The sequence below is a fragment of the Muscardinus avellanarius genome (genome assembly GCF_963383645.1).
Source record: "Muscardinus avellanarius genome assembly, chromosome: 2".
Lineage (NCBI taxonomy): Eukaryota > Metazoa > Chordata > Mammalia > Rodentia > Gliridae > Muscardinus > Muscardinus avellanarius.
The window spans coordinates 154,983,545-155,004,170 of NC_137787.1; positions in this window are offsets into that span (position 1 = coordinate 154,983,545).

The window sequence follows — 20,626 nt, forward strand, 5'->3', positions numbered from 1 at the left end:
CATCTGTACCAGGTTTATCTCCATTCATTCAACAAATAACAGCATAATGTTCTGACTACATCTTTAAAAACATGATATATGTTTCTGTCAGTGAGTTACAATGATTACACCACTAAAGTATGACTCAATGTCGACTGAATTAAGTAAATATACTTGTATGAGCAATAACTTATTTATGAACAACAATTAACTCCTAAGGATTTATTTTGTGCTTTATTGTATTTTATTGAAGCTGTTTTTTAAGGAGGGAGTACTATATAATATCTCTATCAACCTTGAAATTATCATCCAAAAAATGGATTTTTTTTTTTTTTTGGTGGTATTGGGGTGGAACCCAGAGGCTTTCCACCTCCGGGCTATACTCCCAGACCCTTTTTTTTTTTTTTAATTTGGAAACAGGGTCTCACTAGGTTGCTGAGAGCCTCACTAAGTAGCTGAGGCTGGCTTCGAACCTGTGCGATCCTCCTGTTTCAGCCTCCCAAGTGCGGGGATTACAAGTGTGCACTACCACGCCCAGCTGGATGTAATTTAAATTAACAAGAAACCAGAAAAAAGAAAAAAGAATGCTAATTCCTAAGGTAAACTATCCCACAATGTGGAATAAAATAGCTCCATTCTTACTCATTTCTTTTAAAGAGCAAAGCAAGGAAATGAGCATCTTTGAGCTTTATAACATAGCAATTTTCTGAGACAAAAAATAAAGTGGTAAGTCTAAGCTTTCAAACATAATGTCTAAATTTTAACCCCCATCCGATAATCTATAATTCCCCCAAAAAAACTTCTAAGTATTTTTTGGTAAACAAAAGCTAAAATTCCCCAAAAAATAGTTTCCAGTATTTTTAAGATAAAATAACTTGCTAGACAGGCATAGTGGTATACACTTGTAATCTCAGGACTTGGGAAGCTGAGACAGGAGGTTGCTGTCCAGTCTCCACTACTTAGTGAGATCCTCTGCAACATAGTGAGACCTTGTTTCAAAAAAAAAAAGTATAAACAATAGGGCTGGTGATATAGCTCAGTGGTAGAATACCCTTGGGTTCAATCCCCAGTATTGCAAAAATAAATAAGTAAATAAATTAAATTAAATAAAAAACAACTTCCTGCAATTATTTTAAACACATTTTTAAGAATTAATCAAAAAGTTAAAAGACCATGATTATTACTCTATAACTCATTAAAAATACTTGACTGAAATTGATCTATGTCCCCATTATAAATTAACTTTAGATGACAGGTAACAAACAGTCCCCTTATCTTTGTAGGTTGCATCAGTTTTTCAGAACCTAAATGAAGTTTAATTGGCTTCACTAGGTTCTCTCTACACATATGAATATCCTTAGGGAAATTGTTAGCTCTGGCCCCCACCAGACATAGATACAGTGCTCATACCATTTTTTCTTATCAAGTTCATGTTTGATTCAGTGTATAATGTGTGCTTTTCCTTTCTTCTTTTTTATTTTTTTATTGGTGCATTATATTTATACATCATAATGAAGCAAAAACTTGTGTAGACATAAATGCACACATCACCCAGCCAGCGCCTACCCAGTCCCCACCCCACTCCCTTCCCATCCCTCCCTCTCATGCTTGGTTTAGTGGTTGACTATGATATGAATATGTGCATCGTGTGCTTTAAAAAGTTTCCTTCTATTCCCCCCTCCCATCCACACAGTTAGGTTGCCTTATTTGCTCCTGTATAGGATCACCTTCTTCACCTGGAGTTCCTCCTATGACCCTTCTCACCTTAGCTTTTACATATTAGGGAAAACATCTGATTCCTTACTTTTTGTGACTGACTAATCTCATCTAGCATAATGTCCTCAAGATCCATCCATTTCCCTATAAATGACATAATTTTGTTTTTCTTTATGACTAAAATTCCATTGTGTACATATCCCACAGTTTCATAATCTATTCATTTAATGATGGACATCTTGGCTGGTTCCATAGTTTGGCTATGGTGAATTGTGCAGCTTTGAACATAGATACACATGAGTTAGTTTGATAGTTTGGTTTCCTTTCATTTGGGTAGATACCCAGAAGTGGTATTGCTGGATCAAATGGTAAATTTTTTCCCATTCTTCTGAAGATTCTCCATACCGATTTCCAAAGTGGTTGCACTAATTTGGAATCCTACAAACAATGTTTTAGAGTTCACACTTCTCTACATCCTCGCCAATATTTGTTGTTTGTGTTTTGAATGGTTGTCATTCTAGTTGGGGTAAGGTGAAATCTCAAGGTAGTTTTGATTTGCATCTCTCTGATTGCCAGTGATGTTGAGCACTTTTTCATGCACTTAATAGCCATTTGAATTTCTTCTTTTGTGAAGTGTAAACTTAGTTTGCTTTCCCATTTTTTGATTGGATAAAAAATAAGTAATACACACCAGAACCAGAGAAACAATACTTCCATCCAGCAGACAACTAAGCAAAAAAGAACAAATAGTATTTCAAACAGAAATAAAAACTTAATATATTAGGAATTAAAAATCACACTGAATGTAAATGGCCTCAATTCCCCAACAAAAAGACATAAATTGGCAAAAGGGATTAAAAACCAGAACCCATCTAACTGCTGCTTGCAAGAAACTCACCTTACAAGATAGTAACAAATTTAAAGTAAAGGGCTGGAGCAAGGTAATCCATGCCAACGGAACTCAAAGACAATCACTAGTAGCAACTATGATATCATACAAGTTAAACTTCAAGCCCAAGCTTATTAGAAGAGACAAAGAAGGTCATTTTTTACTGGTAAAGGAACATTCCAACAAGAGGAAATAACAGTAATCAACATTTATGCCCCAAACATAGGTGCAGCTACTTTCATAAAACAAATTTGCTGTGACATTAAATCACATATAAATCCCAATACAATAATATTGGGACACTTCAATAGCCCTCTCACACCATTAGACCGATCTTCTAGACAAAAGGTCAGTAAAGATGCCTCAGAACTAAAGAACACCATTAATCAAATGAACGTGTTGGACACATAGAATATTTCACCCAACTACAGTGGAGTTCACATTTTTCTCAGCTGCTCATGGAACCTTCTCCAAAATTGATTACATCCTGTGTCACAAAGTAGTACTAGCAAATTAAAAAAATATGACATACTTCCTTGTGTCTTTTCAGACCATAATGGGATGAAATTAGAAATAAACTATAAAAAGACCCAGAGAAACCACATGAACATGTGGAGGCTGAACACCACACTTCTGAATGAAGAATGGGTCATAGAAGACATGAGAGGTGAAATCAAGAAATTTATTTTGTTTTGTATTGCGTTGTGAGAAGCATGAACTGCATAGTGTTGGTAGTTTCAAGAGGCATCATTTCTTCCATCAGCCATGGTGCACGCTCCATTGCCCATAGAATGTGACAGTGAGGTGTTAGTGCCCCATAGTTCTGGTTCCTGTTAATGAAAGTCGCTTGAATTTGCAGATCATGCCCCATGCCCTGGACTCTAATCTTCTTCATCAAACATTTTATAGTTCTTTTATTTTCTGCCCTTTATCTTATTGATCTTCTGTTTATTCAACCCATTTCCTTTATATCTTTTGACACTCAAAGTCAAACATCAGCAGACTAAAGACTAGCTCTTCCCTGGTAACACTCATTCCCTGGGGTGTTCCTCTGCCCACTGGTGTCATGGCTGGCAATCCAAAGGTGCTGTTTGTTTGCTCTTTTTCAGAGCCACTAGGCATGCTCTCATTTGGAGCCTTTGGTGGTGGCTATTCCTTTAACCCAGAATGCTTTCCATCCCACCATTCTCATATCAACATTGCTAAATTTTTATCTTTTAAGGACATCTTCTCATTGAGCTTTCTGCAGTGTCTATAAAAAAGAACCACCTACTCCGTACATCTCAAATCACTCTTCTTGCTTTGTTTTATCATCTTATAAAATATGATTCACGTTAAAGAATAATGAAAGTCTGATAATTGATCAACATTAAGCTGCAGATACTAAACATTATTTAATAGACAATCAGCGAAGGCTGTGTGCCAGGCTCACGGTACCATATGCATGGTGACAAGTGAAATAAAACTCTTAGCTTCTTGGAGATTGGAGACTAACGTTTTGTCCACCTTCTTCTATGTTCTAGGCATTTATCACATAGTCGCTGTAATCTGAAAAAAAAAATTACCTGATCTTTTTTTTTAGCATTATGGCCTCTTTTTTGTATAACATTAAAGGAATTGATAAAAAATATAAGCCTGATTTCTACCTTCTATTTATTTATTCTGGTGCTTTTATATTTTACATTTTTAAATTTTTTTTATTGGTGCAATTGTATTTATACATCTTAATGAGATGCAAGATGGTGGAGACATACATGTACACATCACCCAATTAGTCCTTACTCAGTCCAAGCCTCATTCCCTACCCCCCTCCTTCTCATGTTTGGCTTACTGATTGATTATGACATGTTTGTTAAAGTACATAATGTGCATTAGAGATTTCACCTTTTTCCCCCCTTCCCCTCAGTTAGGTTGCCTTATTTGCTCATCTATAGAATCTCCTTTCTTCATCTAGAGTTCCTCCTATGATCCATTTTCTCCTGAGCTTTCGCATATCAGGGAGAGCATCCGTATTTTTCGGATAAATAAGAGCATTCTTATTTTTCGTGACTAACTAATCTCATTTAGCATAATGTCCTCCAGTTATATCTGTTTCCCTGTAAATTATGTAATTGTGCTTTTCTTTATGGCTGAGTAAAATTCCATTGTGTACATATCTCATAGTTTTGTAATCCATTCATTTGTTGATAGACATCTTGGCTGGTTCCATAGTTTGGCAATGGTGAATTGTGCAGCTATGAACAAATATACACATTCATTAGTTTGGTAATTTGGTTTCCTTTCTTTTGGGTAGATACCCAGGAGTGATATTTTTTGTTCCCATTTTTCTGAGGCTCCTCCATACTGTTTTTCAAAGTAATTGCACTAATTTGCAATCCCACCAACAGTGTATTAGAGTTTCCACTTCTCCACATCTTCACCAGCATTTCTAGTTGTTTGTATTTTGAATGATTGTCATTCTAGTTGGAGTTAGGTAAAATCTCAGGGTAGTTCTATTTAAAAATTTCCAGTTTTCTATTCTTCAAAAACCTTTTCTCTACCTTTTTACCTGGTAAGCTTCAACTCAGTCAACCCAATACCAAGTAAAGATTCATCTCAAGGTCAATGAGGCTTATTTCTTCTGGATTTATTACATGTTTATGCTCTTAGTTTTAATTTCATTACTTATCACTACATCATAAAACCATTGTTTGGGATTCTAAGATTATAAGCAGTGTCTTTTCTGTCTTTGATTTTCCAACAAATATCAGAGATATGTAATTAATGTTTCCAAAACACATTAGAATGATGCAACTTTCCTTGAGTATATTTCTATGAGGAAGAAAGATAAGTACTTATGGGAGGCAGATATGAACTCATATACACAGGTGTGGGAACTTGAGAACTATTGTGTTTAGCAGTTCTATTAGTTTTTCGATGCTATAACAAAATACTTGACATGGTATACTTATGAAGAAAAATAAATTTCTTTATCACAATTTTGGACAAAAAAGGCATGATGAATGCCTTTGGATAACAAAGGCCTGATGAATGCATTGACTCAATCTGGGGAGATAATAAGACCCAAAGAGATTAAATGTCACCCCAATGTCACACAGCTGGCAAATCTTAGCACCCGCATTTCAGTTCCTATCATTCATATTTCTCTCGCTATATGAACCTTCTTTCAATTTCTGAGAAGTGTGAAAATGGTTTGGAAATCTATATAGGTGTTGGAAAACATAAGCCACTTTGAAAGTATCTATGCCTTTATCACCACCCATGCCACTTCCATGAGCCATTCTAGCATTACAAAAAGTTCCATATGCCTGAGGTGAACACCTCAGGTAACAAGCTAATTTACCTCAGGTATGTAGAACTTTTATAATATCTCATTTGGCCACTTAGCCATGATCAAATATATTTTCCTACTGCCTTACTTAGTTTATCTGGGATTTTCTGTTAGACCAATTATTCATTCTTCTTTCTTTCACTTAATGTTTTACATTAATTTCTTAACAATCATTTTTTATTGTGTGGTCCTGGAGATGGAACCCGGGGGCCTCTACCTCTGGGCTATGCCCCCGACCTATTTTATATTTTATTTTGAAACAGGGTTTCATTAAATTGCTGAGAGTCTCACTAAGTTGCTGAGGCTGGCTTCGAACCTGTGCGATCCTCCTGTCTCAGCCTTCTAAGCACTAGGATTACAAACATGTGCCACCATGCCCAGCAATAATCATCTTTTAAGTTGTATTTTTCTTAAAATCCAGATGTTAAATGATATAAGGACCCATGGAGTCTTCCTAGGTTGACCAAAATAATACTAGTGTTTTGGTTTCTGCTTCTAGCAACATCTGAGTAGAGGTTGCTGCCTTTAGTCACCTACATTTCTTGCATGTATTTGTCCTCAACAGGCCCTAGACTGCTGATAGATCTACTTACAATGGAGCTTTGTGGCTCTCTTGAGCCCCTAACAGCCAGTGCTTATGGTGAAAAACCACACCAGAAGGGAAAAACACAAATCTATGAATAATCTCTTATAAATTCCTAATATCGTAGCCTGACTGGAATCTCTCACTACAGTTTATCTCCAGGGAGAAAAAGTCTATTCAGGAAGCAGGTCAGTTCAAGTCTTGAAGCTTTCCAGATGGTTTAAGTGAAATATTGTTTCTGTTCCTATCCTGTGACACACTCTTTCTAGAATCTATACATGGGCATGGAGTGAATGCTTCATTCCCCAGTGGCTTATCAGGAATTCATGTCAACACCTCTCTCTCAAAAGAACATCAACATGTAACTGTGGTCTTAGCTGTCTCTTGCTGTCCAGACATTGTCTTTCCCTTTAAGATATCTCCTTCCTTTTCATGTAATTGCTGATGGGATTCAAATATGTGAAATCAATGAAAGAGACTATTTCTGAGGCAGTGCTTTATTAAATTAAGGTCATATTGTTACTGCACAAGACATATTTAACAGAGTAACAATAATTATAGATGTGATTCAAAAAGTTTAAAAACGTCTTTTTTTGGTGGTGGTGGTTCCTGGAAATCCTTCTACCTCTGAGCTACACTCCCACTCCCAGACCTATTATATATATATATGAAACAGGGTCTCTTAAACCAGAGAGGCTGGCTTCGAACCTGCGTGATCCTCCTGTCTCTGCCTCCCAAGCCACCATGCCCAGCTTAAAACCTCTTCTAACAAGGCAAATATCCTAGAGTCACAAGTGGCGAGCAAGGCTGTTAATAGCAGAGGTTTTGTTTGTTCTCTGGGAATTTCTTCAACCCTAGGCAGTTGAAAATGCTTACATCCCCTTATTTATTCGTGTTCTGGAGACTAGATATATTCTTGTCTTTTAATGTACTATAATAGTACATGTTATTCGCTCTTTTATAAAAAATGCCTCAAATTTGCATGACTCGGCTATCAGTTGAAAATCGATTGTCCATAAATCAATAAGTGTTCCCTTCCTTTTTCTGTTTTCGTGAAAAAGCAAAGATGTCTTTCATATATTTCAAAGTATTTTAGAATATAATGAGCTTCAAAATTCTGTATAAATGTCTTTGTTACTGTTTCTTCTATCTTATTTGGAATAGCTCTCTCCATCCTGAGTTTCAGTTGTTTTATGGGGGAAATAACTGATTTTCTTGAATGCATCTGTTCCATATGCATTGCTAAGTTTTTCAAATTATTATTTCTATTTTCTCCAATTTTTGCCTGCATTTCTTTTAAAGTGTAACTTTCCTGGAGGCTTTAATTGGTCCATTTTTAATCCCTTTTGACATCATGTAATTATTGGTTTCCCTTGTAGGAAAAAAGCACTAGAGTCATGTTGTTAAATATAAAATATTTTCTTGTGAGGCCTATGTGAGCACTTCAGATTGACCTTCTGGGTTGTATGTATGGAGTCAGCACTGCACAATATGGTCCCGTGTTGCATTCTAATATTTTAAAAGATCTTCTCTCACTGCACAGACAATCTCTTGTTTAACTTCTGCACCTCCCTAAAGTTCCTGCTATCTTTATTGCAATGACCTTGAGGCTATATGCACTTCTGGCCAATTAAGCTGTAAATCAGAATTTATCACTAATAGTGGTGCAATTATAGGCTGCAGTGAAATTGCTCAGCAAAGAGAGATAGCTGTACGCATTCAGGTTTTGTTTATTTGCCAAAGAATAGACAAAATTAGAGCAACTGCAGCCGGCTCTACTTCCTCACCCATTCAAAAATACAAAAAAAAAAAATCTATCTGGCATATTTTTACTTCATTCCCTAAAAATAAAGAACTTATCCTATTCTATTATATACCTAGAATTGATACAAAGGTTAAACTTTATTAGGCATAAAAATAAGCCTATAGACATAATATTCAAATATATTTAAGCTTGAGAAACACAAAACTGTTCTAGCAAATGCTATTAAAAATTGTTGCACCTTCATTAATTAATTGTATTGACACTGCAAAAAACACAGGTTTGAATGACTAATTGCTAGGATGAAACAGGCAAGCTGTGTTGAATTTGGTCATGAGATATTCTCATTTACATTTGCCATTTGTGAGAGCCCTAGTCAATGTGGGCATCAAAGTGTACACTCTCCACAAGGAGGCCAGAAATCTGAGCAAATGCAGGACAATTATGGAGAAGTTGAACACATCCTCATTTCTCTGTATTTCAGAGAACAGAATAAAGAATGCATATGTGAGTAGGAAAACGATGTAGCAAAAGTAGAAATCAAGTGTGTTGTGAAAGATACATCTTCTGACATTTCTTTGAAACAAGAGTGGTTGTAAATCTGTGATTCCATGTAATCTTGTTTGATAACTGTCCTGTTTTCATTCACACTTCCCATCACTGAAATATATGATTCAATAATACATAACATGCCGGGCATGGTGGTGCATGCTTGTAATCCCCTTGCTTGGGAGCCTGAGGCAGGAGGATCGCGCAGATTCAAAGCCAACCTCTCTGGTTTAAGAGACCCTGTTTCCAAATGAAAATATATATTAAAAAAATAGGTCTGGGAGTGTAGCCGGAGGTAGAAGGGTTTCCATTAACCCCAGTATCACAAAAACAAAACAAAACAAAACAACAACAACAACAAACACATAACATGAATTTATTTTCACTGTGTGAATAATTTTAGATATTTGTATGTATTTAATCTTTTTTTCTGTGATATTGGGGAAGGAACCCAAGGGCATTCTACTTCTAAGTTACACCCACAGCCCTATTTTTTATTCCTTTATTTTGAAACAGGGTCTCGCTGAGTTGCAGAAGACCTCATTAAGTAGTAGCTGAGGCTGCCTGTGAACTGCGATCCTCCTGTCTCAGCTTCCTGAATGCTGGGATCACAAGCGTGCACCACCACACCTAGCTGTTTTTAATCTTTTGAATTATTATAAATGCACTAAATTTGGACTGAAATCTGGAGTTAACCATCACCATTATGAGTTAAATACACATGAAATAGAACACTCAAGTACAACTTTTTTTTTTTTTTTTTTTGGTGGGACTGGAGATGTAACCCGTCTACTCTGGGCTACAGTCCCAGACCAATTTTGTATTTTATTTGGAAACAGGGTCTCTTAGAACAGCGAGGCTGACTTCAAACCTGCCTGATCTTCCTGTCTCTTCTTCCCAGGTGTGGGGATTACAAGCGTACACAACCACCCCCCGCTCAAGTACAATTTTTTTTAATTAAATAAATATTTAAAAGTCTCTGTTACCTAAATAAATTAAGATCTATTTTTTACAAGCTAGGTATGTTAAAAATATCAAGCACCTTACTATGTAACATGTAATTTATTCACTTGAAGGATAGCACTGAAATAAATGCCTTCACTGTGCAAATGATGTTATAACTGGCACATTATAAAATAGTAAAGCAACCTAATAATAGCAGGTCCTTTAGTTAGAAAAATGTGTCATACTATTTCTTTAGAATTACTTTAAGAAATGATAGGTAAGAGATCTTTTACCTCCTTAATTAGATTTATTCTTATGTATTATGTTGTTTTTAAGGTTATTCTGAATGGAATTGTTTTCTGAATTTCTTTTTCAGTGGATTTATAGTTGGTATATTAAAAAAGCTTCTGAGTTCTCTTAGGTTGATATTGTATTCAGACATGTTGATGTATTTGTTAATCAGTTCTAAAAGTCTTTTGGTTGAGTTTATTGGGTCTTCTAAGTATAGGATCATGCCATCTGCAAATGGGGATAATTTTTTTTCTAACTTGTATTCCTTTGATTTTCTTCTTTTGCTTTAATGCTCTGTCTGCCCTAGAACTTAAGCTGGGCTTCATGGGGCAAGCTTGTAATCTCAGCATTTGGGAGGCTGAGACTGGAGGATCGTGGTTCAGTTACTTAGTGAGGACCTTTGCAACTCAGTGAGACTATGATGAAAAAAAAAAAAAAAAGAAGAAGAAGAAGAATCTCGAGTACTTTATTGAAAATGAGTGAGTGAAAGGAGTGGTAATAATGGGCATCCTTGTCCTGTTTCTGATTTTAAAGGGAATTCTCAGTTTTTCTCATTCAATATGATGTTGGCTGTTGGTTTATTTTATATTGCCTTTATGATGTTGAGGTATGTTTCTTCTATTCTCTTTTTATTTTTAACAAAAATGAGTGTTGATCGCTTCTCGGCCTTTTGGCTAAGATCAAGTGTTGTATCTGTTCTTATCAGTTTAATATCTGATATGTCCTCTATCCGAGGACAATATATTAAATGGATTTTTGGAACTAGGAGATAGAATAAAAGCTTGTTTCATCCACTCCACGTATCGACCTGGCATTTCAGTACCTCCAGGAACAGTGACCAAAAAAAAAAAAATGAGTATTAAATTTTGTCAAATACTTTTTCAGCATCTATTGAAATAATTATGTGATCATTTTGTCCTTAATTCTGCTTATGTGGTAAATTACGTGAATTGCTTTACATATGTTAAACCAGACTCGCATCCTTGGGATAAATTGAGCATTGCATCTTTCTTAAGAATCCACCTTGGTCTTGGTGGATAATTTTCTTGATGTGGTTTTGAATGTAAGTTGACTTGAGAGTCAACTCAAGATGGATAAAAGATTTGGAAATTAAACCAGAAACTTTGCAATTACTCGAAGAAGGCACAGAACAAATAATTAAAAATATAGGCATGGGGAAAATCTTCCTCAATAAGATCTCAATGGCACAAGAAATTAAAATGAGGATTAATACCTGAAATTGTATTAAACTGAAGAGCTTCTGTACAACAAAAGAAACTCTCAAGAACCTCAACAGAGAGCTGATGGAATGGAAGAAGAATATATAAGAACCCAAGAAACTTAACACCAAAAATCAAGTGTCCTAATCAAAAAATAAGTGAGTGAACTAAATAGACTCTTTTTTGCCTAATACATTTTTTATTAATAATAATGAAAACATCCATACATTCATAATAGTTTCATAAATGCTTTCTAGGTTTCCTAAATCAAGTGGATTAATATTAATCCATGGGAAGTTGCTAGCACTAATCACTTTTTAAATTTTTATTAGTGCATTGTATTTATATGTTATAATGGGGTAAAAAAAAAAAAAACTTGTGTAGACATAAATACACACATCACCCAGCCAGCCCCCACCCAGTCCCCACCTCACTCCCTCCCCATCCCTCCCTCCCATGCTTGGTTTAGTGGTTGACTTCGATATGAATAAGTACATCATATGCTTTAAAGTTTCCCACTCCCCATCTCTTAACAAAATAAAAAATACAAATAATTAATAAATACATGAAAAATGTTCAACATCATTAGCAATCAGAGAGATGCAACTCAAAACTAACTTGAGATTTAGCCTAACCCGAAGTTGAATGTCAAGCATTAAAAACACAAACGATAATAAATGCTGGTGAGGATGTGGAGAAGTAGGAATTCTAACGCACTGTTAGTGGATTGCAAATTAGTGCATCCAATATGGAGAACAGTGTAGAGGGTCCTTAGAAGAATGGGAATAAACCTACCATATGACCCAGCTATACCATTCCTGGATATATAACCAAAAGAACTATAACCAGACTATTATAGCAGTGCATGTTTATGTTTAGAGCTGCACAGTTGATAATTGCCAAACTATGGAACCAGCATAGGTGTCCAGCAACAAGTGAATGAATTATAAAATTATGAACTATATATACAGTGGAATTATACTAGGTAATAAAGAAGAACAAAATTGGGGAGGGGGGCTCCAGACAAAAGAGGAAAAACCTTGGTGGAGTGAGAGAGAAGACTTAACTGAAGGAACCAACTGGGGGAAGGAAGACTTCAATAGGGAAACACTTCAATGAACATGATGGTACATACACAAAATTTATCAATGCCAATCACAGTGTCAAACATAAGAAGGTGGGGAGGTAGAATAAGTGGGTTGGAAACTTGGGGAGAGCTCAACAAGTGCAGTGTGTATGTACGCCTCTAAACTTCATCATGATGTGTGATTACAATCCATGAATAAAAGCTTAAAATATAAAACGAAAGGATAGGTTAAAGGTAGGATTTACTTTTAGTAAATATTAATGTGTACTTGAGGATCATGCAAAAATGTTATTATCAGCTTTTTGTGGATTCTTCTTGCCCTTTAAAGATTAGATTCCTGGATGTTCTCCATTTAAAACATGTTATACTTATATACTGTATTTCAAATCAATTTTATTATATTTTTAGATTATGCTTAAGTAAAAATGATAACTTTGTTAAAAAATCTCTGCTTAATCTAGAAAATACATAATGTAGAGTACAAATACAAACTAGTTCAGTTACTCCAAAATGCTCTAATATATATACATGTGTATATATATTTACTAGGTCTTCTAAGGGATGGGAAGTGAATATATAAACTATCATTTAGCAAAGGAAAAGAAAACAATATGCCTATAAATAGAATACATCAAAAAATGTAAAAAGTATTCAAAAGGACTTCAATTTCTCAAAGGGCTTGAGAAGTCATGGTTTGCAGAAACGTGAAAAAAATAAGAAAGGAATCTAAGAAGTGAATTAATTTGCACTTTAATGAAAATAAACTATGATATGTAGCAGTGAGGTTCTTCAGAAAGACACTTCCATGTGGTAAAGAAGAAATATTTCTAAAGAAACTGTGGAAGAAAGGTGAACAGAAACTAGAGGGTAGAAACTTGTAAATACAGGGATCAGTAAGAATTGGGTTTTATACAGATTTTTGGACCCTAAGAATTCTGTATGAATAATTATAACTGCATTTTAGAAAATTTAAATTGGCGTGAATATTAGGTATTGGTGAAAATGGGCAAAGTGATAAAGATCATTTGGAAATACCACCATTAGAGATAGGAGTCTGTGAAGTTCTGTTTTGAACTTTTATCAGGGCAATAATAAATAACAAACACATTTTAGGATATGATAGAGATGATATGGGAAAAATATAAATATATGGGAATTTATACAGTTTCAATGAAGAAAAAGAATCTCAAAGTAAAAATCTTGAGAAAATTATGAGCAAAAAAACTTTACAAAATTTTTTTCATAGGTCATTTCCTACCCTGTATCTTCATAAAGCTATTCTACACACTAGTATTATTTTTATGAAGAGCGGCAATGTGTACTGAAGTGTTCCAAGATAGAAAATAGACTACCTGTTTTTAAATTCACAATCAGTTATGGTATCTCATCTAAGATTGACATTATCTGAGTCTCTGTTTCCTCATTGGTAAAATAAGGGTGATAATGCCACTTTCACAAAATGGTTTATATTATCTATTGATACCAGAATTCCAAAGATATCTAACTTAAATACTCTTGTGACTGCATTTATGTGTAATCTCTATACTTAGCCCAGTATCTATCTGAAAGTAATAAAAAAATCCATGCATGTAAAACCTATACTCTACTTTTTACCAATGTGCAGGTCTACAAAACTTAAAGTATGTAACGTATTCAAATTAGAGTAATGTTTTTCATTTGTTTATCTATTCAGTGAGACTGTATTTATTCAGCATATGTCTCAAATATTGGTTAGGAAAAAGGCATAAGCAAAGCTAAGGTCTCTTCTTTTAAGAAGTTAAATTTTTAGTTAAAAATAGAAAAGTGAAAGGAAATAAAGCTACCCTGAAAATAAAGACTGACAAAGTCTAGAGGGTTATAAAAATAGTAAGGGAGAAGACAGCAATGGTGCACCTAGCGGAATCTCTCAGACATAAAGGGTGAGTAACAGACAGCCATACTTTGAAAAAACTTTCTAGAAAGATCATTTATCATCAGCTTCTTCACTCATATCTCTGCCATCTCAGTTCCATGTTGTGTCCGACAATAATAAAGCTCTGTGTTTCTAATAATGTTAATCACAATCAAACTCTTTACCTTCTGCCTTAGGCTTCTCATCTCACAATTAGTCTAATATTAGTAACTGATCTTAAGAGCGGTGTGAATACTGAGTTACTATCAGTAAAACTTACTCCCAATATTTGCTTTAACAGACAAAATAACAACCTATAAATCTAAAATATGTCTATTCAGCTCTCTTGTATTTTAGACAGAATAAGAGCCTGCTGAGAGGTTAGGCCAGTGCTGAGGCCAATGACTGACATTGGAGCCTGCCGTGAGGCTAGGCTGGTGCTGGGGCCTCCGAGGCTGGGTTCGGAGCCTGCCAAGGGGTTAGGCCAGTGCCGGGGCCAATGGCTGGCATAGGAGCCTGCCGTGAGGCAAAGCCGCTATTGGGGCCTCTGAGGCTGGGATCGGAGCCAGCTGAGGTGTTAGGCTGGTGTCGGGGCCAGAGCAACCAGAATCGGGGCCTCCCATGAGGCAAGGCCTCTGCTTGAGCCAGCGAGGTCTGGATCAGTCCACTGGGTAGCCAGGCCACTACTGGGGCCGTCAAGAGTGGGATCGCTACTTGCAACACGGCATGCACAGAGAAATATCGCAGAAAATATAAATCAGATGCTTCCCCTAATCAGCAATAACTAGGAGGAAAGGGGCAACAGGAAGAGGTCGAGCTATAGAAAGGGCCCTATAGTGAAGCAACTAAGGTGACCAATCAGAGGGTATAGAATAGGGAAGGATGGAGCCTCTTTAAAACACAGAAGGTACATAAATGTATCAAAGTTAATCACCAAACAAGCATGGGATCGAGGGAGGGGGAGGGAATGGGATGGGGGCTGGATGAGGGCTAATTGGATGATGTGTGCTTGTATATCCTCTCAAGTCTTATACTCCAATGTGATTGATATATGACTACAATGCACAAATTAAAAAAATAAAAAATAAAAAATAAAAATCAGTTCGTGGTGAAAAAAAAAAATGGTGGATGGTCAAATAATCTTCAACAGGATGCCAAGACCACTCAATGGGAAAGGATTGTCTCTCCAACACATGATTCTAGGAATCCTGTATGGTCTCACGAAAAAAAAAAAAAAAATAAGAATGAAGCTGTATCCTTATTTTGATGTTTAATTGTGTGTCAATTTGATTGGGTCACAAAGTACCCAGATTAAACATTATTTCACATTGGTTTGTGAGAGTACTTCTGAGTGATGTAAACATTTGAATCAGTATATTGACCTTTCTGATGTAGTAGGCATACTTCCATCACAAGCCCAAATAGAACATAGAAAGAAAGGAAGCTAGGCTTTCTTCCTGCCTGTCTGCTTGAGATGGGACATTCCTGTTTTTCTGTCTTTTGGTAATTATGGATTCAGAGATGGATATCTAAGTTCAACAGTTGATTTTTATATAGTACTAGGAAGCTAAATGTGTACTTTTCTCAAAATACCTCATTTCAAAAATAAGGTTAAGCCGGGCTTGGTGGCACATGCTTGTAATCTCCGCACTTGGGAGGCAGAGACAGGAGGATCGCGCTGGTTCGAAGCCAGCCCTGCTGGCTTAATTGACCCTGTTTCCAAAAAAAAATAAAAAAAGTATAAAATAGGTCTGGCAGTGTAGCCCGGAGGTAGAAGGACTTCCAGGAACCCCAGTACCACCAAAAAAAAAAAAAAAGGTTAAAGTATTTATTATATTGTTCACATATATGACTAAACACAAATATTTTACATGTCTTTTAACCTAGTCTCCTAGCAATACTGAAAAGGTTGCTGGGTGTCATATACATAAAATTTCATAAACATTACCATTAAACTCTACCACATGTCTAAGAGTAGAAACACAAAAGAAAAATAGAAGAAAGTAAAAAGACAGAGGAAAAGATATATTTTCTCCAATCAGAATTTGAGATGGAGAAATTCATTGAATGAACACTAAAATAAACAATTCAATCTAGAAGCCACATTAAGAAACATTTGCAGTGTATTTCAATGTTTCTTCTGAGTTTTTTTTTTTTTTTTTTTTTTGCAATGAGCTGTTGAAATGCTTATTCCTGAGTACTTTTTAGTTTGATTATATCCAAGTAATTGCAGAGAAAGTCAGGATCTGATTTTATACAAATTCTCAAGGCGATTCTTATAAACGCTGTTATTGTTTGGATTTACAATGTCTTGTACCTCACGGAGAGAAGACAGCCATATTGGAGTCAGGGCTTGGTTACTTGGTCTCTGGGAGTGTAGCCTTGGGGATTACAGATTGCTCCTTCCTCTCCTTGCTTGCTCTCTCTGCTTCCTGCTTCTGTGATTGGAGAGCAGAGCCCTTGTACTCTCTGCCTTCTGCCACTATGTCCTGAGCTCTGCAGACTTCATCCAGCCTAGCATGGACTGAACCCATAATATCTCTAAAAAGGTGAGCAAATAAATCTTTCTTCCTCTAAGTTGTGTTGGTCAGGTGTTTTAAATTATATTAGGGAGAATGCTGACTAAAACACATGCTACTGCTTGAAAATTATTGTTGGTTTTCTTAATTGAGCCCATTTTCTTCTTCCTTTTTTGTGATATTGGGAGATACTGGGAATTGAACCCAGGGGCATTCTATCTTTGAGCCACACCCCCAGCCCTATTTTTATTCTTTATTTTGAAACAGGGTCTCACTAAGTTGTGGAGAGCCTCACTAAGTAGCTGAGGCTGACCATGAACTGCGCTTCTGTCTCAGGCTCCCAAGTACTGGGATTACAAATGTGTGCTACCATGCACCATGTCTAGCTTGACTATTTTCTTCTTAGACAAATTTTAAATATCTTGGAAATATTCATGTGTGTTGTTTTTTTCCTAAGGTTGCTACAACAAATTGGAACAAACTTCCTAATTTAAGGCAATACAAATTTATTCTCTCACTTCCAGAGGTCTGAAAGCAGTTTCACTGGGGCCACAAGTTCAGCATAAAATTTCTTTACTTTTTTTCAGTTTCCATATCTTTATTCTTTAATTTATGTCCTTCTCCTTCATTTGAAAAGCCTAATACTCGCATTTAAAATCTTTCTATCTTCTGAAGTTGGGTCTTTATTTTGATGGACTCTCTGTCAAAATATAACCTCCTTCTTATAAGGAAGGACAATTGTGGATGCTTCTCAGGCTTAACAGGAAAATCTCATTAAAAATACTAACAGATAATCTCATTATCTCAATATTTCAATATTCTTAATCACATTGGTGAAGTCTTTCTTTGAAATAGAATGTGAGATTCACAGAGTTCAGAGATTAGAAGATAGTACCTTTGGACATCATTATTGAGTTTATCATGGATTTATTTATATAAGTATCAAAAGTGACCACAGATAATTTGAAATAATTTAAGCAAAAATATATATCTTCAGGTTAATATTCCTAGAAAATTCTAAGATGCTTATGTGCCTTGAAAATATATACTGTGCTTTGGGACAGGGTAGGTTTTAGTTTTAGTTTTAGTTTTAGTTTTTGTTTTTGTTTTTTGTACTGAGGATTGAACCCAGGGTCCCTCTACCTCTCACCTACACACCCAGCCCAATTTTATTTTTATTTTTGCTGGGTTGATGAGAGTCTCACTACTTGTTGAGGGTATCCTTGAACCTACAGTCCTCCTTTTGCAGCTTCCAGAATACTGGGATTATAGGCATATACCACCATGTGTGGCTTGTTTTAAGTTTTTAGCCCAGTTACTACAAGAAAAAAACTTAGGAATAATTAAACTTTCTTTGTCCAAAATGTTTTGATGTTTACGTTTCTCTTTTAAATTCCTGGGTGTTTGGTGTTCTGAAAATGCCAGTGTACATAAAATGAAGACTTTATGTCATGGACAAGTAATGAGGAGATCATAGGTCAATATCTACTTGGTCATCTGTATACTTTCCCCCTTAATTTTGTAATTCTTCATAGTAAACTGCATTCAGAAAAATAAACCATGCTAGGGGTCTACCAGCAGTGCTTGGTTACATTTTACTTGATAGTTGGAAACCACAGGGTTATTTTTTTTGTAACTTCTATTTGAGCTTCATGGTTATAGGAAGGAAGCAATTAAAGTTTTCTTTTATTCTGATTCCAGTAAAAATAATTATGAAAACACATCACAACTTCTCTTTTATGAAGCTTTGAGACACATTTGATTTCTTTATAGTGTTCTCAATTTTCATTGTTTAATTATACAAGTACAGGAAGGCCACTTAGAGGGCACAGCTAAGGGACCATAGATGACTTTGGAGTCAGTCAGGGTACCAACAGTACTATGCTTACAAGAATCTGTCAGATTGCTGTTGTCAGCAAATGTCCAGCCCGTTGTTTTGCATTTCTGTCTTCAGGGGGTAGCTGCTTCTCCATGAGCTCCCATGGAGCTTCTCTAAGACACAGCACTCCATTCCAGGGCTCTACTGTCTTCACTAACAGCATTTTCCTCTACAATGTGGCTCCCTGATGAGTCTCCTTGTGTTTCATTTTTACTTTGTATGAAATCTACTGCAAATAGCTGTTTATGCTCTGTCTATTTTATGGTGTCGTGCTTTCTCTTTGGTGTATTAAGGGCTTGAAAGTCTTCTATTAGCTGTTTTCTCCTTTAATTAGTTGCCTGCCATTCTTGTGTCTTTGAGCTATGTAATCTCCACTAGGTATCAGACTAAATTATCTGACACATTTCTTTATGCCAATTTGTTTCAAAATGTGTCTGAACAGTTTTTAGAGGGCATATATTATCATTAAGATAACATGACCATAAAGACTAAAGATTCTTTCAAGTTCACATGAAATATAAATATATACACAAATGTACTTTTAAAAAGTGAGAGAGAATAACAAACATCTTCAGCACCAAACAAAATTGGGCCAGATTTAAATAAGGTAAAATGTATGTGAGGAAAACTTTTAATAAATATGAAAAATATGAGGGGGATTTTTCATTTGTAGAACTGTAATAGTAATACCTATCTCATATATAACATTTACAAAATATCAGCATTTGCTCTGACAAATAGAAATTGCCAATCAGCACTAATTATGCCATATTATATAAATGTACAAAGCTATTCATTTAACTCAACTTAAATCGTTTTTGTGACTATTATGTATTGGATCCTTGTATTTGAGTGTCTGCTACATGACCATAACTATATCATGTGTTATATTGATTTCAATTAACTCCTTGCCTATGAGATGAACACAAAACTTCTATCAAGCACATAGTATCTGTTCCGTGGAAAGAAATTGAAAGGATGTCTATATGCATTTTAGATGTATGTTTTCAATGAGTAAAGATATTGCAATGAGTAAATTCTTCCTTCTACTACTGCTTATGACATTTTAAAATACTGCTTTTTTCTGGTGTCTCTGAAACATCTAAGTGCTATTGCTCAGTACACTTCATGAGACAGTGCCCTTAGTACATTCAGGCAAATGCTTCATACACAAGTGATTTAGATTACTCAAATATTTTGAAATCCTGTGCAAATTTACATTTATCAAAGAGAGTCATTAAAATGTCTGCAGAGACAGTCCAGTCTTGTAGAGTGGCTAATTCTGCCATTCTCCTCTTCCAATGAATCTAAATAAGTTTTACAAGCTGCCACTTTCATTGTCTCAGTGACTCCCGGACACTCACACACACAGTACAGGATTTTGAATTATGCCCATCAATGCTGTTCTTTCTATTTCCACCACACAAACACAATAAGTGACTTCTATTGATCTTTGCTGAAGAATAAAATCGTGATCTAAATAGGCTCTTGGCAGTTAGCACAGTTATAAAATATGGGCCCCTTCATTATATGTCTTATAAATTTTGGAATCTAAGGAAATAGAGATATTTTCTTGGTGTGTCTATAAAATTAAGGGCTTGATGTAGGGTTGAAGAGGCCATTACATAATGAGGGTTTTTACAAAGAGCTATATAATATATTGTGCCATTTAATACATTTTATAGTAGTGCCTGCATGTTTTATTCTTGTCAAACCAATGTTTTGTCATCACTTAGAACAATCTAAATGCTGTAATGCAGGTGATAAAATAGGTGAAATTTATTTATATATTACACAGCATTACCTGTTACGTTCAAAGGTATATGTTATGCACAATTACAACATGGCTTATCAATTGTTAGTCATTAAACTTGTTTAAAAATATGATCAGCCGGGAGTGGTGGTGCACGCGTGTAATCCCAGCGCTTGGGAGGCAGACAGGAGGATCACTCAGGTTTGAAGCCAGCCTCCCTGGTTTAAGAGAC